At 46.3% G+C, this 15,412-nt stretch overlaps 1 protein-coding gene and 1 long non-coding RNA gene across 3 annotated transcripts in view; one reads left to right on the plus strand and one right to left on the minus strand.

The window, feature by feature from the left end:
- The window catches only part of Zmat4 (zinc finger matrin-type 4), a 389,120-nt gene extending 383,551 nt beyond the window's left edge, over window positions 1-5,569 (minus strand). The window contains exon 1 of one of the 2 annotated variants that reach the window (XM_040731818.1): window positions 5,378-5,536. The gene's annotated coding sequence lies outside the window, so the exon portion shown is untranslated. Of the gene's footprint in view, window positions 1-5,377 lie in introns of both variants that reach the window. The other variant, XM_040731819.1, reaches the window with a different exon arrangement.
- A 3,179-nt stretch (window positions 5,570-8,748) lies between these two features.
- On the plus strand, window positions 8,749-13,805 carry LOC121134175. Its single transcript, XR_005871218.1, has 2 exons — window positions 8,749-9,263; window positions 13,166-13,805. It is a non-coding gene; the product is annotated as an uncharacterized LOC121134175 (long non-coding RNA).
- The last annotated feature ends 1,607 nt before the right edge of the window (window positions 13,806-15,412 follow it).

Below are 15,412 nucleotides of genomic sequence, written 5' to 3' on the forward strand. Positions count from 1 at the left end.
GTGGACAATGGTGCTGTGGAGAGGGCACAGTGTGGGCAATGGTGCTGTAGAGAGCACACAGTGTGCGCAATGGTGCTGTAGAGGGCACACAGTGTGCGCAATGGTGCTGTGGAGAGGGCACAGTGTGGGCAATGGGTACTGTAGAGAGCACACAGTGTGCGCAATGGTGCTGTAGAGGGCACACAGTGTGCGCAATGGTGCTGTGGAGAGGGCACAGTGCCAGAGGTGGGTATCAATGAGCAGCGCTCAGCTGCAGATGTCAATCTTGGGCATTCAGGTAAAGAGATAGTAGGAGACAAATAAATCAAATGGTCTGTGCATTTGGGAATAAAAAGGAAATGAGCTACCAAGGAAATAACCCGTTTCTGAAGATGAGGAGGAATGCTTAATTCTGGTCTCAGTTCTGTCACTGATTCCCTAGGTGATGCCACCAAATGCTTTTACCTCTCTGAGATCAACAAAAGATTAGAGCAGACAGAGGATCCCTAGGCAAAGGGCAGAATAGTCCCACCGAGGTGGCAGCCAGCTCAAGGCAGAGGGAGAGGGTTCTACCCAAGGGGCTTCAAGGGTTCCCTGCATTCCTGATTCGCCTCAGGCACTTCAACTTTCAGGCCCAAAACCAAGGGTGGAGTTTGGGAGAAATGGTCGTAGGTCTTCTCCAGGAGAGCAATGGAGCCTGCATCTCAAGGAATCCTGCCGGTTACCTACTCACAATCCTCAACTCCAGGTAACACCTTCCTTCTGCTTATCCTTTTCTTAAAGCATATCTTGGAGGCTCACAACCTTCCCTTTTTAAAAAAAAATTCTTGCTGATAGAAAATTCTTCCTCATACCTAATCTAAGTCCATCTGCTGCAATTTCTGTCTATTTTCTCTCGTTCAATCCTTACTGGAGATGGAGAACAGCTGGTCGCCATCCTCCATATAACATCCCCTCCTAAAGCAGAAACAGTTATGACATCACCCTTCAGCCTGTTTTTACTTCTGGTGTACCATCCACTGTGCCTCCTGACCTATCTCCGTAGATTCTAGCTCTGAAAGTATGTATGACCAGTCACCATGGCAGCATGGGAAGGTTGCAGAGCTGTGGCCTCCACAGCAGGAGGTAGACTCCCTGGCAAGATCAAAAGAGAAGGTCACTGCAGAAAGGGACCTAGAAGAACACGGTCCGTTCTTTTTACACAGGAGGAAACTAAAAGCCAAAAGAGCAAATGAGTATAATGCCCAAGATCAAATCCCAGGGCTCAGGTGCCAGACCCAGCATTCCTTTTCTTCTCCCTTTCTTTTTTGGTGGTGGAGGGAGGGTAGGATCTCCTTATGTGGCCTAAGCTTGCCTTAAACCCCAGATCTTCCTGCCTCCATAGTCCAAGTACTGGAATATAGTCACATGCCACTGAAGCAGCTGAAACCCCAACTCTTACCCCAACTTCCTGAGTAGTCACAGCAGTGTCTCAACTGGCAAACAAAGAGCCATGGTCCCTCAGTTTGCTCCTCTCCAGTTCTGTCTTTCTTGTCCTGTCAGCAGATGCTAAACTTCTGCTACAAAAGTTTCTGGGCTTTTTCTTAATACGCAACTACTGAACGTGAGTGTGATTTCGTGGTAGTGTGATACATTCTACAAATACGGGAGAAAGACTTCAACGCCTCTGTAAGTTACACTGTTAACTTAGTGGACAGGAGTAAACTTGATCTTTTCTAATTCCTGACGGATGATGACTAGAAGAGAACAAAGAAATAGGGAGAGTGGCAGACAAACTGCACTGTCCCTTAGTGTTTTCAAGGTCAGTTCCCAGTTGGGCCTGTGGAAGGGGAGTGGGGAAGTGGGCCTCACACGGGAGAGCAGCAGGATCCCCATACCTAGTAGGAATCATCTTTTCCCAGAGGTATCCACCCTATCTGCCTCACAGAACCAGGAGCCCACCATCCACGAACTCTACCGAGGTCTGAGATAGAAGTGAACTGGGTGGAAGGATTACCTCATCGATTCCACAGGGCAGGCAGTCTCCCATGGCTAGTCCAGTATCCCTGGGGACTCTGATTAACTGTGTCTGACATGATGTGAGCAGGGTGTCATGAGGAAATCTCATGTAGGGTGCCCTGAGATGGTACGAAGAACCAGAATGGATGAAGGGAAGAGAAATACGCCTACCTACCAAATCGAGTAAGGTGCCTGCTTCAGGTGAAGTAAGTCCCCAGCTGGGATGAAGGCTGCAGGGTAAGTGTACAGAAAAGTGCCTCAGATGTACTATGCACTCATAATTTTCAGATCTGAAATTTTCCTAAATGAAGACCGGAGGACACTCGGGCAGGGAGGATACTGATCTTAGACTTCAAAAAAGCCTTTTGCCATTTTGAATAAACAGTGGCACATTGAAACTTAATCTTGTCGACTTTCAAGGATGGTCCAGACTGCTTCAAACCTGCAGACACACCCTCCCTGAGGATAGCTGGGAAATTCATAGATCCGCAAAGAGAAAGAAGACATCATGACAGCATTTACCAAAACGCCTAACCCAATAAGCATGCTTATTTGATTTCCCCAAAACCACAAAATTAAATTTTAAAAGAGAAAACAAAAAGACACTTCTCTGATAGAAATTTTAGTATGTTTTCAATCCTATTTCTTGGTCTGATTTTCTTTAACTGCAAAATCTGCACAAAATGATGAGATCGAAGCAGGTTGGCAAAGAGATTAGTTATTGACATGTTTATCATGGAAAGGGATGACAGGAAGGATGGTGGGCACTGAGGTCCTGAGGGATAGAGGAAGTCTCTTATTTGCCAGGGCAATCAATCACGCTAGGGTTGGAACAGCAGAAGGATGTAGCCCCTCCACATCCCAGTAGCTCAGGGCAGAAGCCCTGGCTGGCCAATCGGGCATAAAGAAAAGTACTATATAGATGCATGGTACCTATCCAGGTTCCTAGCTAAAGCTACCATATTCAATTCGAAGAAATGACAACCAACAAATGTAATTTCCTGAGCATCCATCAGTCCCTGAGCATCCATCAGTCCCTTCACACACAAGCAAGCAGCCAGCCTCGCAGGAGTTAATCAGCCACATACCATGACTGCATTCTCCATAGCAGAGGTTCAGGGGTCCTGGGGTTTGTGCTCACACTGTCCAAGGTACAAAGCTACAATGAGGGTGGTTTGGGTTTTGTCAATTACTCTCCAGCTCCTATACTCGGGCTTTTTTTTAAAGCTTAAGTTGTTATTTTAATGATCTCTGTTCCAAATGAGGAAATACAAGGAAGACGACTGAGGAGGAGGGAGAGGGAGAAGAAGCAAGTGCTCCAATGTGTCCCACTTGCACTCTTCAAAGCTCCCTCGGCTCCCTCCCCCACCCTGCCTTTTCCTCTGTGCATGAGTCACCACAAGGAGCTGTTTTAAAACGCCTTGCTTTAATGTTCTCCAGCATGACAGACATCAACAGATCCCAGTTTGCCATAAATTGAAGGGGGACCCTAAGTTCTGCTCCTGGTTTCTGCACCAAGGGACCCCTCAAACTCAAAAGCTTACCTAACTTATTCTTATGTTCATTAAAAACAGAACAAAAAGCAGGGTTCCTGCATCCAGGCCACAGTGCCTGGGTACCAACCCCACTGCCTCTCTGAGGTCATGTGCCGCCTTACATCGCAGAGAAAAAAAGTGATTTAGAACTGTCCCCAGGAGCCTAAAAAAGTTCAGGTCCACCCAGAGACCTTGGATAGCAGGAGTCACGCTATGTAGAGCCTGGGGTTTGTTTTGCTACTTCCAGCCAACACACATGCCCAAAAGAGGTCGGGTATTCCAGGCCAGCTGTAACCACACAACGCTAGGCAGCTGTTTCTTCAACCATGGGGACTAGAACTTCCACAATAACGTGTCCCACCCAAACAGTTGCCTGAAGGAAACGAAGGTGAACCTGTTGTGTGTGGTAGTGAGGGGCACGGGAACTGAGTGTAGGAATGACCCTTAGAGCAGAAGAGTCGAGGCTGCCACACCTCTGAGGCGGTGGGAGAGGTGTCACGGGGACAGGGCTCTGCTCAGAACCCTTCCCGGAGCACCCTTATCAGGACTGTTTCTTGATTTTTAAGTCTGGGACAAAAATCAAAGGGAAGGAATGCACCCAGACCCTGCATTCCCCGAACCCAAGGAACTTGTAATACCACCTGGAGACTGGAAGGTCAGAGGAAATTGCGGGTATGACACACCACTGCATGCCTTGGAGCAATGGGCACCAGGAACTACCTGTGTGTGAAAGCAGGGAGTCCAAGGCCAAGTACATCGCCGTCGCTGGCACTGGGGACACCACTTCCTCAAGGCCCACTTCCCTTTGGCAAAAGTCGACAGAAAGGAGCTATTTCCACTATCCAAAGTGGGTCTTGGTGCAAGTGAGGCCCGTGTAGCCTCACAGTGTGGAGTATCCGAGAACCAACCACGGGCCACGGTGAGCATTTCTGCTTGAAGAGCAGTTACCAGAAGTAGCGTGAGCAGGGACTCCAGCACCATCTTCCTGCCACAAGTGCACCTGCGAATCTACACAGAACTACACGCCCCCACCCCCAGCTTCCCTTCCCAGCAGCCTCACTTCCAGAGCTGTGGGACCTCGGAATTCCTTGCTCTGGTAGGGGTGTAAAGCACCCTGAGATAAAATTCAGCTCCAGTGCCACTGTTTTTCGGGACTGGAAAATCAGGAAAGTCTTCCAGAATGTTTGGAAGCTAATCAATGAAGTCATTTCTTTTTCAGTGGCAAAGGTTTATTTCTCACCAAGTTGGGCGATGTGCAGATAGATGTTCACAGGGTCAAACGGGACAGGCTCCTATACCCTACGGAATTTCTCTTTTCACCAAATGAAGACAGGTGGCGAGACAGTGGGCAAAAGTAGCCCAGGAGAAGACGAGAAAAGTTTGAGGAAGGACTGGAGTTGAAGGTCACAGTAGTTTGGGCAGGGCAGGTCAAAGTATAGCGGACAGGGCAGAACGGACAGCAGAAAATCCAATTAAACCAAGCTTGCTTCTGGAACCAGCTGGAGGATATGGTCACAGCATCATTCTGGCCCAGGAAGCTGCCTGTCCGAGTCTCAGTCACTCAGCAAACCTGAGTCTACACCCTAACCCTGCAGGTCATCTGGCCCCAAACCAGACCCATTTGAGGAACCTGAGCGCAGCTAATTAAGAGTAGTAAACAAGCCTAGCTGTTGACGGCGCAGAAGTTTTTCCAAATTGTAGGCTTGTTTTCCTCCCAACAAAAGACAGTGGGTCTCCACCTTTGTCACCTTTCCTCCCCTTAAACTTTTCTCTTCTCTCTGCAATCCCTCCACCTGTGCTAACTGCAAGCCTGTGCGAAAACACAGCGGAAGCAGCCCCCTCTCCCGGGACACAGATAAAGGTACCTTCTCCGAGAAGCAGAGGGGCTCTCGTTCGGAGGCTCGCTGCCCCGCCGAGCGCAGGAGGACGCAGCCGGGATGGAGCACGCTGAGGATGCTGCGTTCCTGCCTCTGCGACCAGACCTTTCAGCAGCTCGGACCAACTGTGCTAGCGATGCACTTAGCAATTATCTGCTGGCGCCGACGCCCCGCCTCCTGCTCTTGTGATTGGCTCTTCAGTCCCGGGCAGGACTGCATTGGTCTCGGCCGACCTCACTCATTGCTTTGGCTCCTACTATTATCTAAGCCATCAAAGGAAATAATTCCATGTTTCATTGACAACCTGTAAGGTTCTCCTCCTGCCAGATGTCGTGAGGGGCGAACTGGGAGTCCAAAGAGGGGACGGGAGGACAGCCAAAAAAAAGGTGGGGGTGGTCGAGAAAGGGAGAGAAGGAGTAGGAGGGGGAGAGAGAAAGAGAGAGAGAGAGAGACAGAGAGAGAGAGAGAGAGAGAGAGAGAGAGAGATTCTTGCCCCAGAAATTTAACTTCTACAGAACAAAGCCCATTGCAACAATTATCTGGCTAATTTCCTTATGTCTCCCCCTTGCTGGTAAATATTCCTGAGGCTTGTGCGAATCATATCTGGTTTATGTTGTATCAAAAGGCTCCAGAAAGCAGAGCAAGGTTGAGGACTGAAGAAACAGAAAGATGCTTTTACACCTTGGAGGTCATCTGAAGGTCATTTCAGATTGTTCAGGGGGTCCTCGTACATGCTTTGACTGGTTGTTCATGTGCCTAGTCTTTTCCTTAAAGACCCACTAACCGCCCCAACCCCAGGTCGTCATTTCCCTCTGCACCCTATCTGGAGTCTGGAGAGAACTGTTCTTAAAGTCCACAAAACTCTGGGATTTCTCACCACAGGAGACACTAAGGAGCAGGTGGTCTGGGCCTAAGTACCTGCCAGAGCCTGCTTGCTAGTTTGTTTGTTTGGTCTTTATTATTATTATTATTATTACTCTAACCTGCCTTCCTTCCATTAATTGTACAGTCTCAAAAATTATCAGCCAAAGCAAGCAAGGAAAAGAAAGGAGTGGACACTAACCTCCATCTGGTGACTAATTCACTTTCCCACACAGAGACCCATAGAGATGGTTTTACTCTTGCCCGGCTTCACGTTTGTTCACCATGTAAAAAGGGCATGATTTAGAATTTCGTTCACCATGTAAAAAGGGCATGATTTAGAATGTGCTAAGAAAAATGATTGAGAAGGATCTTTGAAAGATAAAGTTCTTAGAAAATCTACTTCCAAGGCAGAAAGCGGGTCATCGGCAGAGCACGTACTTGCCTGCCATGTGCAAGGCTCTGGGTTTACTTTCTGGGTACGTTATTCTGTTAATTCAAAGGGAAAGAAAGAAATAAAGTCCCGGGTTCATTAGAGGCAGCCTTTCAGGCTTCTCATACTGGAATCCCACCGCTTTGAAAAGAGAAATCCGGTCTTCCCCTGTCCCCACCCATCCTGGGGATCAGCTACTACCCTGTTGTCCTCCACCTGGAAGGGCAACATCTAGCTCACACATACATGCCTGGCTCCCTAAATATAGTCTGAACTCTGGGAGGATGGAGATGCTACTGAGGCAGGCAAGAGTAGGAGATGATTTTAGTGCACCCGCCCCTCTCATGATGATGCGCTTGGCAATGTGGTTTCTTCACCTGCACACTCTTTAAACACACACTCCTCTCTAAGCAATGCCCCTAACAGCCTCCAAATCCCCTGACCCCTCCATCTGCTTCGGGCTACACGCATTTTTGCATAACAATAGTACGAGTTCTCTGACTCCTGGTAGCAATCAAATATGGACAGTTTCTATTCAAGTGTATTTCCCACATATCTGAGTATGAAGACAAGAAGGGCTGGTCCAGCCTGAACTCTTTTGGGCAGATGTGAAGTAAGGCAAAACTGTTTCTTCTTTTAGGGAGAGTCCCCTATTTGCCATCATTCTGTCTATGCGCATGAATTACCCAGGCAGTGGTGGCATAGCACTCAGAAGTCAGGGGCAAGTGCATCTCTGAATTACAGGTCAGCCTGGTCTACCGAGCTAGTTCCAAGGCAGCCAGGGCTACACAGAGAAACTCTGTCTCAAAAGCCCTTTTAAAATGCATTATGGGAAGGGACATGGACAATAGAAAAAAATTATTATACAATCTCAATTTAAGTAGAGAACCACTTTAACGACCCCTCTTAGTCACCAACCCCTCTTTCCTCAGACCCTATAAAAAGAGACCTCGGGCTGCAGCTTAGAGCCATTGAGAACTTCTACCCATGTGCTCTACAGTCAATCATTGTAATGCATCCGTTTTTAATCTATCTCACTGTTTATCTCCAAATAAAATTACCGTGCTTCTTTCGCAAATCTGCAGGACTTTTTATTTTTCAGTTCTTTAGGTAAGAGGCCAAGAATCTGGAAACATCCATTCCAGACCCCAGTAACAGTACCTGTGTATCTGTATAGCTCATAGACAGCACACAGTTCAATACCTAGGTGTGCAGTTCTGAGCCTCACAGAGCCATGATTCTACTGTTAGAGCTCATCTTTGGTAGGCAGATATGGCAGAGCCCAATTCAGAGTCCTAGAGCTGGATGTCAGAATGAAGGCTGTGAACCTCCACAGTTTCTAAGATGATGCTTTCACCTTCCTCATCATTCAGTACTGTCCCTGATCACAGAGATGGGAACTACAGCTCGGTACTGTCACATACAAAAACCTGAGGAGGCCCCTACTCTTCAAAGGACCCAAACTCAGTTAAAACCAGATCCTTGGCTTCAACTCAGAGAAGAATTTCAGAACTAGCCACTGTCAAGCAGAGTTGTAGCTCCTGTGTCTATAGCTAGGCAGTGGTGGTGCATGCCTTTAATCCTGGCACTTGGGAAAGCAGAGGCAGGCAGATCTCCAGAGTGCAAGGCCAGCCTGGTCTACAGAGTGAGTTCCAGGAGAGCCAAGGCTGTTACACAGAGAAACCCTATCTCCAAAAACAAAAACAAAAAGATGTGTTTGTATAGACTTTCAGCAGGAGGGTGAAGAGAAGAAGGTATTTAGGAAAGAAGGAAGGTGCAGCTGAGAAAATGGGTGTGGGCTTCATAAAGAGAGGCAGCCTCAGTGGCTGCATTTACATCAATACTATATAGGATCGTGGTGGGTTCCAAAACGTTTATCTTCAAAACCTTGCTAAGGAACGTGCTCTGTTTTGCTTTGTTGCTGTGATAAACAACCCTGTCAAAAGCAACTTGGGGGAGAAGGGATTTATTTCATATTACAGGGGTAGGCCACAGTTGATGGACATCAAGGCAGGCACTCAAGGAGAGCAGGCACTAAAGCTGAGACCATGGAGGTATACTGCTTACTGGGCCACTCTCTCTGACTCATGGTCAGCCTGATTTTTATGCAATGCAGGACTACCTTCCCAGAGATGATACAGCACACAGTGGGCTGGGCCCTCCTACACCAATTAGCAAGAAAACTGTGCATAGACTAGCCAAAAGACCATTAGCTAGGCAATTCCCCAACTGTGGTTCCTTCAAATAACTCTAGTCTGACAGCTAAAGATAACTAGGGCAATCCACACATTGTCAACTTGATACAAACATGTCACTTAAAGCCATAACCTTTCAATTTTTTGTCCCCCAAATCAGCTTTAAACATTCCACAGTCTTAAAAATATTAACACATTAAAACTTCAAAGTCTCTTTTCTGTGGGTTCCTATAAGATGGGAAAAAAGACAAGTTGCATACTTTCTTATTCCTAGAAGGACACAATTACAGTCATATCAAAGAGAAAGACAAGATGAACAGTGTGAAAAGCTCAGCGTCCAACATCTCGTACTCAGTCAAGATCTTCTGGGCTCCAAAGAACTGAGGTAACTCCACATCTCTGACTTTGCAACCAGCAGTCTAGCAGCTTGTCTTGTAGGCTCAGGCTGGCTCCACTCCACTTCAGCCACTCATTATCTTTGGTGGGTGTCCCATAGTCCTGCCATCTCCAGCATCCTGGACTCTCCACTGAAAAAGAGGCTCACTTTTCACCAGTTGATTCTTGGCCTCTCTTGTGAGACTCCATCCCTGACACTTGGCGTCAAGCTTCAGCCTCTCACCACAATCCCTTTGACCCTGGGGTATCCACTACCCCAAATCTGCACCTTCACCAATGGCCTCTGCTGGTCTCTCAGAGCTTGAGACATAGCTTCCGCTGCCTAGACATGATAGTCTGGACTTCTCTCTGAAGTATCACAGGTCAGGCCTCCATTATATTATTATTTCTCTCAACATTCTTATCATCCAAGTTCTCATGTAACAGTCCATTAAGTTCTATATACCCAAGGCTTTTCCAACCTAAACACTTCAACAGTCCTCCCCCAAAACAACATGGTTGGGTTGGTCAAAACAACACCCCACTTCTGGTTCCAATTTATGTCTTTAATACTATTTTAACAAACAGACATGGTCATAATCCAAAGCAACTTGTGGAGGAAGGGGTGTTTTTCAGCTTACATGTTATAGTCCATCAAGGGAAACCAGGACAGAAGCTCAACGAGGTGAGGCCATGGAGCTAAAGTGCTTATTGGCTCACTTTTTCTGGCTCATGTCCAACCTGAGTTTTTAAAAATGCAGAACCAGCTATGCAGGGGTGGTTCACACACACACACACACACACACACACACACACACACACACACACACACACAACACACACACACACAGTGTACTGAGCCTTCTCACATCAATTAGTAATCAAGAAAATGCCCAATATATCTGCCCACAGGTCAGTGTGGTTGAGGCAATCCTACAGTTGAAATTCCATCAGATATGCAATGTGTCAGGTTGACAGCTGAAGCCAACTAGGAGAGAACCTAAGTGAGATCACCAGGAGGTTCCACAGAGGCCCCTAAGTGGACGACATCTAATAAGGTAGAAGGCTGGGTCACAGGCATGCAAGATGGCAGGATGTCTTTGCCGTAAACCAAGTTTAACAGTCTCGCTTGAGATTTCCAAATAATGTCTAGGGAAGGAATGAGGTCATGTATCAAGATCACATGCATTCAGGCCTTGACCCTGATTCATTGCTATTTTAACATAAAATATCCATGTATCAAAGGAATATGAGTCTGCCACTTTTCTCTTCTTATTGTACCAGAATCCTTGTTTCTCGGCTGGAGGGCGGCTTTATCCAGATTCCAGGGTGAGGGCCTCCTCCCCTCTTCACAATTTTCTCCATCTTTCAATCACGCTTCAAGTGTCTTTTCCTCTCCCTCAAGTACTTGAGGGAATGAAAGGATGTGGGATGTGTGGTTTTCTTGCGTGTCATCTTCTCAAAACTGTCAGTCATTTCCATAGTGACTTTCTCAAAATGGGCATGGCTAGCAGGAGAGACACTTTATAATAGGAATCAAAATGTAGGACAAGGGGTGCAGCCAAACACTTTTTTCCATCTTAGTCATTTGATCAGGTGAGGTTTGTACAAAGGAACATTGATAAAACAGAACTCCTCTCCACCTCTAAAACTGACACTGGCCCTGAAAATCTGGCATGTTTGGTTATGGTGTAAAGCCATAAATAGCACCTCCATAATTTAAGCACTGTGAATTCTGGAAGAAGCTCTATACCCCCGTTTTACCCCCTTCCTCCACTGCTCTGTGTGTGTGTGTGTGTGTGTGTGTGTGTCAGAGAGAGAAGTGAAATTAAATTATGATTATTATTTTCATGAGTGATGGGGATAGGACAGCTCTGTCAGTAGAATGATGGCCTACTATGCACAAAACCCTAGATTTGATCCCCAGCACCACAGGAAACCAGGTGTGTAGTTCGTGCCTATAGCCCTGGAATGCTAGAGGCAGAGGCAGGAAGATCAGAAGTTCAAGGTCATGGCCCAGCCAGCCGACTTAGTGAGTAAAACCACTGGCTGCTGAATCTGACAAGCTGAGTTTGACTGTGTGTTAGAATGAAAGAACTGACACCTGCAAAACTGTCCTCTGGCCTCTATAAGTGTGCCACCTCATTCATGCACACACACACACACTAAATGTAATCTAAGGAAAGAAGGTCAAGGTCATCTTTGGCTACATGGCTAGTTCAAGGCCAGGCTGGACTACATGAGATCCTACAGAAAGAAAGAAAGGAAGAGAGAGAAGGGAGGAGGGAAGACGTGGATGTTGTGACACAAACTTGAAACCAGTTCCAGCCATATGAAATACTTTACCAAATAATAGTAATAATGTTTTAAAAGCTGGAATTCTCTTGAGCACCCATGGAAAGTTCAATTGTCCCCAAAGGAAAGGCAAAGCATTACAACTGACTTTCTAAAATGCATTACCTAAAATACCACGAGCGAGCATGCACACACACACACACACACACACACACACACACACACACACCAGAGAAGGAGAGAGAGAGGAGAGAGACAGAGACAGAGACAGAGGCAGAGAAACCAGCAAGAGCATGGTCTACAAACAGTTGTTTATGTCAGTGACTTTTAAACCCATTGATCACAAAATAGTCTCTTTGAGAGAAGGATGGTCTCTCTGTGCCCCATATATCAACAGCTTAATTATGGGAGCTGGAGAACTCATATTAGATATGCATATCTCACTGGTTACATTGTATCAAATATTAGCCCCATATAATTTAAACTCGCCCGGGTATGGAGTGTACTGAATCCCATTTTGCTGGTAGCAATGACAACTCAACTCAATTTGATCTAACAGGTTCCGGTGTGTGAGTGGTCTGAAAGGCTTCGGTGCGAGGGTTCCTATTCCATTTGAATTGAGTAATTAGGGAAGGAAATGCAGGTTCCTTTATTACAAGACAAATGAAATTGCAGCTAGCAGAACTACCACCTTCCTGTGGGTAACCACGTGTTGCATAAAATCCCCTTGACCTACACGAGATGCCAGAGGAGTTCCATTCCCCCTTCTGTTTATACCATTTTCACAGTTATCATTTATTTATGCCAGATTCTGTTCCTAAAAGGGAGGAGAGGAGAATAAATCTGGGCAATGCCAAGAAAGAAGGAGATGTGTGAAAACACGAGCGAAAAGACTTCCAGCACAGGGTCTTTGCTAATTGATGAGAGCCGTCCAACACCGTTTCAGTGAGTGTGTGCTAAGCTAGTACAGGGATTTCTGTCCTTGTCTTTTCTTATATGTCTTTTTAGTACTGGATGAGAGAAAGGTTTTTCCCTCTCCAACACCTCTCCAAGCATCCCCTCCTAAGCAGAGAAACACACATCTTTCCTTGCTAGTTAATGGCAGGTGTAGGACCGCAGGCAGTGGCCAGCCCTCCCTCTCCACCTCCCTGGCTCACCACCCAATCACACCTGTGGAACCAATGACATTTCTACAAAGTCCAGGAAGAGATTGTGGCTACCAGGAGGGTGCAGTTCATTGGGCACTATTCTTAGCAGTCTCATGAATTACTAATGACTCTTCAGAAAGTTTGTCTTACACAGATTTTCATGAAATTTCAAGACAAGAAAATTTTATTATTTAAGACAATGATAAATAAGAGCAGCTAATTCTGTTCATTGAAATCATGGTTGTGTTTATTGTGAGACAATGTTGTAAAGGGAGAAGAAATGAGGAGAGAGAGAGAGACAGAGAGAGAGAGATTTGAAAGGCTAAATTGTCCATCTAAATTCTGTTTTGCTTTAGTTAAATTTTTATAAGAAATGTGCAGCTGAACACTGTGTAAAACATTGTCCAGCAGTGTACCCATGAACAGGAACTGAAGAATGGCATTATAAAAGTTGGCATGTCTTCCACAGGGCTGACAGAACACACATGGGGAAATGCCCTCTGGGATGAAGGAATATAGCTATCGGAACTCCTGCCTGCCAGCACCCAGGCTTAAAGAAGATGCTTCCTCAGAAAAATGCATAGATTATTTTATCAATATGGTCTGCACACCAGCTTCTCATTCATAACACAGGGGAAGTCACACTGTCCCTAGGATTCCTGGGAGATGACAGCCAACCCTCCTCAGGACACTCAGCAGTGGCAATGCCTGAGCCTGGACTAGTTGACATGAGGCCCATCGTTACCTGGCTATGTTGTACCACTCAGATGATCTCCTGGAGTGGGACCTGAAGATGGGGCAAAAAGACACTCCCAGTGAAAGGCCACACCTTGGAACAATGATGTTTCAAGTCCTGTTGCCTACAGCAGGAGGCAAACTGCTCTACTAGTGTACCGTCCTAGAGGTGAACTCCTAAGGGGGTGAAGATATAATCCAAGTGGTACGCCAAAGTGTTTATTTTATTTCCCAAGACATGCGAATTATATAGTCTGCTCCAAAATACACCCATGCTCGGAGTAAAAGTTGGTTGATAAAAAATGCAAACTGATGTTGAAGAATTTTCTGCAGTTCCCATATTCAACTAGATAAATGTGTTTTCTCACTGCTAATGAGCTGTGCATGCCCTGTTCTTCTGCCCCTCCCACTGCCCCCCGCCTCTTCTTCACTTTCGCTTTCTCTTCCATTTTACAAGAAGCAGGTGATAGCATAGTGATGGACAGAAGCTATTAAGGGAATGAAATCAAGCTTAAGTGTCTTGTCTTGAGACAGCATCCAGCATCCAGAGAGGTTGGCTCCAGAATAATAGACTCAGGGTTCTGTGCAACAGATGACTTCCCTTTTGTGAGAGAAGACACCTCCACAATCTCATCCTCTTTTTTCTTTAGTAAGCACACTAGGTTTCTTCATGGCATTGTCATACATACATATCACTGTGACTTGTAACGTTTGCTCCCCCCCCCCCATCACCTTCTCTGGTCCTCTCTCATCCTCTACTTATGTGAAAAGCTAAAAAAAAAAAATACAAAAATTCTTCTAAGTAGATTTGAGCTTTGTGATGGTTACGGTTATACTCATCATCTCGGCGGGAATCTAGAATTACTGGAGAGGTGGTCCTCTAGGTACACCTGTAAGAGATGATCTAGATTAAGGTGGAGCCCTGAGAACATCTGGAGGGGATTATTTTGGTTATACTGATGTGAGAAGGCTTATCTTGTTTGTGAGTGGAACTGTTCTCTTGGCAGGGGATCTGGAATTGTATGTAAGGGGGACAGAAGCTGGGCTTCTCTCCCTCTTGGTCTTGATGTCCTCTCCCTTGGTGTCCACTTCCTCCCCAAGGACTGTACCCTCACAGAGTCAGAATAATCCCCTCCTCCCTTAAGTTCCTCTATCCCAGAGCACCAGCAGGAAGGCGGATGAAGACAGGGCTATGCATAAGAACCACAGACTACAGTGATTTAAAGGCTGCATTTACCTTCCCCTTGGGGAAAGATGGCTGCTCCTCCGAGCTTAGCTCTGCTTGGGTATAGTTCCTCAGCTCTTAGACCACTATTCTGGGTTCAACCTCAGAAGACAAGTGTGGAATCCACGTGGCTCCCAGAACTCCCGGTTTCTCTTGATTTCCCCAGTAGAGTCAGAACTCTGAGCTTTCCATGCCACGTGGTAGCCAAGGACTCTGAACTAATAGCATTGCCCCTAGATGCTCCTTAACCATTCTCCCCACCAGCAAGGCCTTGGGCTCCTCTGTGAGGGGCTTAGGTTGGAAACTTTGTTTATCAGGCTAGAGAAATGGTTCAGTGGTTAAGAGCACCAGCTGCTCTTCCAGAGGACCTGGGTTCAATACCCAGCACCCACATGGCAGCTTACAAGAGTCTGTAACTCCAGTTCCAGGGGATCCAACACCCTCACACAGACATACACGTAGGCAAAACACCAATGCACATAAAATTAAAAATAAACTATTCTTTAAAAAAAAGAAACTGTGTTTATCAATGAGTCACATTTTCATTTGACGGTATTTTAAGTTCATAAGAAAAAGCAGTTTATTATAAACTAGGTCACCGCATACATGTGGGGAACAAGGACTGACCAGTGGTTTCAGGCTCCCACGAGGAGCAGGGTGGAAGCCTGGTGCTGTCTTTGGCTATGAAGAGGCTCCCGTGGGAACCCTGGGAAACACGCCTTTAGTGGGATGGGTGAATAAAAAGAGCATCTTCCG

Source organism: Mesocricetus auratus, unplaced genomic scaffold (genome assembly GCF_017639785.1).
Source record: "Mesocricetus auratus isolate SY011 unplaced genomic scaffold, BCM_Maur_2.0 Super-Scaffold_100026, whole genome shotgun sequence".
Taxonomy (NCBI): domain Eukaryota; kingdom Metazoa; phylum Chordata; class Mammalia; order Rodentia; family Cricetidae; genus Mesocricetus; species Mesocricetus auratus.